The sequence below is a fragment of the Nicotiana tabacum genome, chromosome 5 (genome assembly GCF_000715075.1).
Source record: "Nicotiana tabacum cultivar K326 chromosome 5, ASM71507v2, whole genome shotgun sequence".
In the NCBI taxonomy this organism is placed as follows: domain Eukaryota; kingdom Viridiplantae; phylum Streptophyta; class Magnoliopsida; order Solanales; family Solanaceae; genus Nicotiana; species Nicotiana tabacum.
In genome coordinates, this window is record NC_134084.1 from 47450517 (window position 1) to 47456432 (window position 5916).

Genomic DNA, 5916 nt, shown 5'->3' on the forward strand with positions numbered 1-5916 from the left:
AATTCTAACCACCTTGCCTCTGTCCCTCATAGTTTGCCACATAGTTCATATCTTTCTGATATTGCTCGTTGTCACCTTCCGCACTACACGAGAAAATATATGGTTGGTTAATGCATGGTGTACATAAGCCCCCATTAGTTGCATCTATTATGTGTACTTGCTGCTTCTGGCTTGATTCATTGATCTTTTTGGTGAGAATACTCATTTACATCATTAGAGTGGCCATACTTTTAGCTATGGAGTTGTTTGGGTCCAAAGCCACTGAATAAACTACATGAGTAATTGTAGAGTCTCTTGTCATCCATCCTGAGTTTTGGGGCATCTTATCAAGTAGGATCTTGCATTCTCTGAATGTTTTGCTCAAAAATGCTCCATCTGCTGAAGTATCAACATTGTCCTTTAAGCTATCTGCCAATCCCATGTAAAACCTTTGCCCTAACATCTGCTCTACAATGCCATGATGTGGACACTTAACCAGCATACCCTTGAACCTCTCCCATGTTTTTGTATTTTTTCTGTTGGTTTCTACCTGAAGCTCAATATCTCATCAGTTTGTTTAGCAGTTTTATTGGGTGGGTAGAACTTGTTCACAAATTGCTTGACTAATTCCTCTCAAGTAGTGATGGAGTTTATGGGGAGTGAATTAAGCCAAGTCTGAGCCTCTCCTGTCACCGAGAATGGAAACAACAACTTTATTGCTTTTGGTGTCACATTAGGTTGCTTTTGCGTGACACATATCGACAAAAAATTCTTCAGATGCTGCTGAAGATCTTCAATGTATGACCTTGAGAACAGTCCCTTGTTCTGTAATAAATGTAGCATGTTGTTTGTGATTTGAAATGATTCTGCTTGTATTTGAGGGACTGAAATTGCGGTTGCCAGGTTGTCGGCGGTGGGTTGTGTACAATCATGTAATGCTGTTTCTGGCACAAGAGGCACCACACCCTAATTGTTCGGGTCATTCACATTGTTTCTTTTGTTTAGATTTCCTACTTCGTTTCCCATGTCTGGTTCGATTTGTTCTGTTGTTGTTTAGTGCCCTTGAAAACTTTCTCAGGATCTGATAATGCTTCGAACAATTCACCAGTTCTTGAGGAGTTTCTAGGAATGCACCTGTAACATTCAAGACTACAAACGTTAGAATTTCAATGTATTTAGTTTAAATTGAAGAAAATTGACTACACTAAGAATTTTAGTGTAGTCAAAATTTGATCACGCCCATCTATGCCTTATAAAAAGAGCTAAGCAGTCGTTACAAATATAATCTGGTTTACAAGTCCGGAGTCGAATCCCACAAAGAATTAACCTATTAAACACATCTACTAGACTCAAACAAATTCACGTAATTTATCTTCAGAAATATTTAAGTAACAAATTGAATATTTACTAACTAAATATTATGTAATGAAAATGCAATAAATAATAACTAACTACGAACGAGTTGTAGACAAGAATTGGAATGATCTAAGGTTATGATTTCCCCTATTGTCGGAATCGTTTCTGCTACGTTTTCTATAAATTTGCCTAAGTCTTCTCTATCGATCATGAGCACTCTTTGTGTATTAAATCTCTTCTGAGTAACTACCACAATTTACTAGACGTATTCTCCAGAATTACGCTAGCTGAAATTAAGTACAGCTCACTCGGATCGCACTAAGGTTTCGCTATCCCTAATCCCACCTTTAAACCCTCCGTATTGATCCCTCATATACATTAGGAGTGATGTTGTTCAAAAACTACCTAAATATGCACTTTCTCCCGAGTAATGCACACTAAATAGGTACAGTCGATTGAGGGCCCTTCAATCAACAACACTAATAACGTAGTTGAACAAATAGAGAAAATACTACGACAAATCTATATTAACGTAATAGGAAAATCATCCTCCAATAGGTTCCATCAAAACCCTAGATTAGGAGTTTAGCTACTCATAATTGTTTTCACAATCACAACATAAGAATTCATCATCAATGATAAAAAGGGGAGGAAGAAAGATAAAAACTCGTTTCCGAATCTTCCATTTTGCTCCTTGCCTGTTCTTGCCTTCAAAATTCTTCTCAAAACTTGAATACCCTCTTTTTGGGCGAGCTAGGCTTCATATAGGTCAAGGAAAGTCGCAGCTAGAATTACAATTTTAGTCATGGAATAATTTTTCTTGGAACGACGTGCGCGGCCGCACACCTGGGCAGGTGACCGTGCATCTGGTCGCGCACTTTGGCCAGTTTCTGCCTGACTTGCGTGGTCAGTGCGCGGCCGTGCACCTGGGTAAATTTTTGCACTCTTCTTTGTTCTTCTTTTTAAGTGCGCTAATCTCATTCGATCCGCTAACGAACTCCCAATTTACTCCATAAGTTTTTACTTGGCCTTCAATGCTCCATATTAGCTCAAAACACGCTTTAACGTTATTGTAGCCCAGAATTGCTCTTGCGAAGCATATAATACTCAATCAGAGCAATTTACTACCATTTAACACTCAAACATCAGTAAAGTGCAGCCAATTTAGAGTGCAAATAGTGGCCAGAATACATAGTTATAGCCTACTATCACATCCCCGGAACAAACCAACCGCTCCGGCAAGTCACATACCATAAATGAACATACAATAAGCAATAAACGGGGAAACGAGGCTACAATACTCAAAACGACTGGTCCGATTATTACACTGAGTATTCAACGTGAGTCATCCTCATAGAGAGATTCCTTCCGGCCACGACTTGTTCTTTCATTAATTGTTTTTACTTTATTTCCTTTATCTTTAGTTATCTTATTAGTCAAATTAACTTAATTTGCGTGTCGATAAATTACATTACTAATTCAGCTGTACCATTTTTTTTTTTTGGGTAAACATTGATATCTCAATCAGCCAGAAATAAATAAGAATACCAATAACCACAACGACAATGACGATATTTTTGGAGGAAAGTCTACGGATATGATGGGAAAGAAACAATGTCACATGATGTCTTCATGAGGATAAACTGAACAAGCTTTCTTGAGGGTTGCTTGTGGTCCTTAGCTTAAGTCGACAATTTGGCCACCCCACCCATGTTCTCAAGCAAATTACTTGTTTCGAATTGTCTACAATGGTCAAAATCAGATATTCATGACTACTGATCCACTAGATTCAGACAAGAGCTTCGACAGGTGCATGGCCTCAAGGATTGATCTTACTTCTTCTTTTTATGTGGATGAATCTTGAAAATGATTCTGCAGATCTTTGCTAGCTTAATCAAAAACTAGTGACGGATTCAAAATTTAAACATCATGGGCTCTAAGTTGAGAAAGTACTAGATTCTAAAATCATGTATATTTAACTTTATCTTTATTTATATACTTTCGAGGTGCATACATAAATGTATGATTCGACGTGAAAACACCGAGTTACATGGAACCTGTAAACCCATTAATGTTGATCTACAAAAGGTCATCATACATTTTCAAACTCTTCCTACATGGTCTGTACAGATCCTGAACCGTTCAAAGTACAAATATGAGTGCCTAAGTTTTAACTCAGAGCCCGTTTGGATGAGCTTATTTTAAGTGGCTTTTAAGCCATAAGTTAGAAATTCTAGCTTTTGGCTTTTGTCTTGTTTTTGTCATTTTAGCTTAAAAACAAGGGCTTAAAAGTACTTTTTTACTCTATCCAAACACTACAAAATGACTTAAAAGTTATTTTGGCTCAAAAGCCCTTAAAATAAGCCAATCCAAACAGGCACTCAGAAAGTTTAGACTTCTAAGACATAGTTTAACCTAGTTATGCCACAACTGAGAATCCATTAGTATAGTCCATAATACAGACAGAGAGACTTTTAGAAGTTCAATAATAATGTCAATGTGATGGATGTATATATATAAGATAGATAGCTACCTCTGAACTGCATTTAGAAACCTACATTTTATCAAACGACATGTCTTAAATTAGCTATAATAATAGTAGCTAGTATGGAAAGTTAATAACGGACCAATATTGAAAAATACACATTGTTATTCAAAAGGATTTGTCAATTCCTGCATATGTGAACTTGGTAATTATCGAAGTTGACGCAAGACATAAATTCAAATTTCTCATTTCTGACCGTGATTTCGGATATAAACTTTTTAATTTGGTTGAAATAAATTTATATATGTGAAAACTACATTAAAAATATTATAAGTCACAGTAATTAAGAAATTAAATATTTAAAAAATTATGAAAAAATTTTGGTAAAAAAGAAACTCGATTGTCTCTGAAAATCTGAAATACATCAGACAAATTGAGACGGATGGAGTATATATTAATGCTAGTCATCTAACATATCAAAGTAGGTGATTAATGTGCTGGTAAACTAATGCTCAATGTTGTACGGATAAAATTGATTAATGACAGGTGGATGCTAGTTGAGTTTACACGTGGCAGTAAAGACATGTAGGATATGAGTCAGAAAATAGTTGGCACCGGTTACGAGCATGCATGTGACCAGTATTGTGTGAGTTTCGGAGACGCTGGAACTAGGGACGAAAGTTTGAAAGGAAGATATCGGTTGGAGAAGGCAGCATTCAACGAGCGGCTGTTACAAAGAATCTTTACATTTATACTCGCCCGTTATGCAGCCATCAAGAGGGGTCTTTATTCATATTAAAGAAGAGCTGGATTTGGGGATCTTGTCTTCCGAAATTTAGCTATAAATAGAAGAATTTGCTCATTGTACACACGAAATATCTATATGCAAAAAGGGCTAAACTTACTTTTATTTTATTAACATTCTTTCAATTATATAGACTGTGTTTGTTCTTGTTCTTACTTCCGGAAAAGCTCACTTCACAATCAGGCTTACTGTCATGCTTTTATATCTACAAAAACTAATGCTATGTAGTATTTAAAGTTATAAGTTCCAAAAATTTTATTTTGTTTTCCTTACGCTCCGACAGTCAGGTACGCTACCACGTAAATGAAACGTAAGGAGTAACTTCAATATGTATTAAAAAAAAAAGAAGACGACACGATATAAGCAACCGAATAAAAGAAAAGAAATCTTATTATCAACAAACAAGAACATTATGATTAAATTCCGAAACTTAAAAAATAGAACACCTTGTTGAAAAGAGAACAAATTTTCATAGTAAAAACATCGGCCAAATAGCTTAATTTGTTATCCAAATTGACCTCAGCCATGTTTACCAAGTGGTCAATGGTCATATCATAAGAGCTCTAAAGATGATCGCAAAAGCTCAAAATGGACAATAAAGTGAAAAGCTTCAACATACGCCTCTACGGCTAGGAATGCATATCGATCTGTTCGATTCGATTTTAAAATTATCAGTTTGATGTTAAACCGTTAACTGAGATATTGAACGTTTTTACTTTTGATTACGATTGATTTTATAGGTTTGTTTATCAATTTGGGCCGCTTATCAGGCCTACTAATTGGGTTTTTGAAAGTTTTTGGGGATTGTTATCAATTTGGATTGTTTTTCTTTTTCTGAAATTGCAAAAGATATGGACAACTTTTGGTTTTTCGGGCCCTTGTTCGCCACATAGGATTTCGAATGACTAGTAACTGTTTCATTCTTAACGTTCTATTTTGTTATCTCTTACCCGGGTTTATATGGGTAAAAATATAAATTTAATAGATTTTCTGGGGTAAAACCATTAAGGAAATCGAACGAATTAATTTCCGAATCAATCTTGCTATTGATAAAAACAAGTCGCGTAGTTTTAGAATGGGATTTTTTCGTATATATACGAGATTTTAAACTTATTTATCCGGTTTTGTCTAAGTTTTCATATTTAAAGGAAGTAACAAAAGTTTTTTACAAAATATATACAAATTCGGTTTAACTCTACAATTTATCTACAACTTAAATACACCTTTTTTGTACAGAATCCATACAATTTATGCAACTTATATACAATTATGTAAGTTGTAGATATTTTGC

General features: G+C 35.3%; 1 non-coding gene across 1 annotated transcript; it reads left to right on the top strand.

The window, feature by feature from the left end:
- The first annotated feature begins 452 nt into the window (after nucleotides 1–452).
- LOC142181347 (small nucleolar RNA R71) lies at nucleotides 453–558 on the top strand. The gene has a single exon (XR_012710014.1). It is a non-coding gene; the product is annotated as a small nucleolar RNA R71 (small nucleolar RNA).
- Nucleotides 559–5916: the final 5358 nt, after the last annotated feature.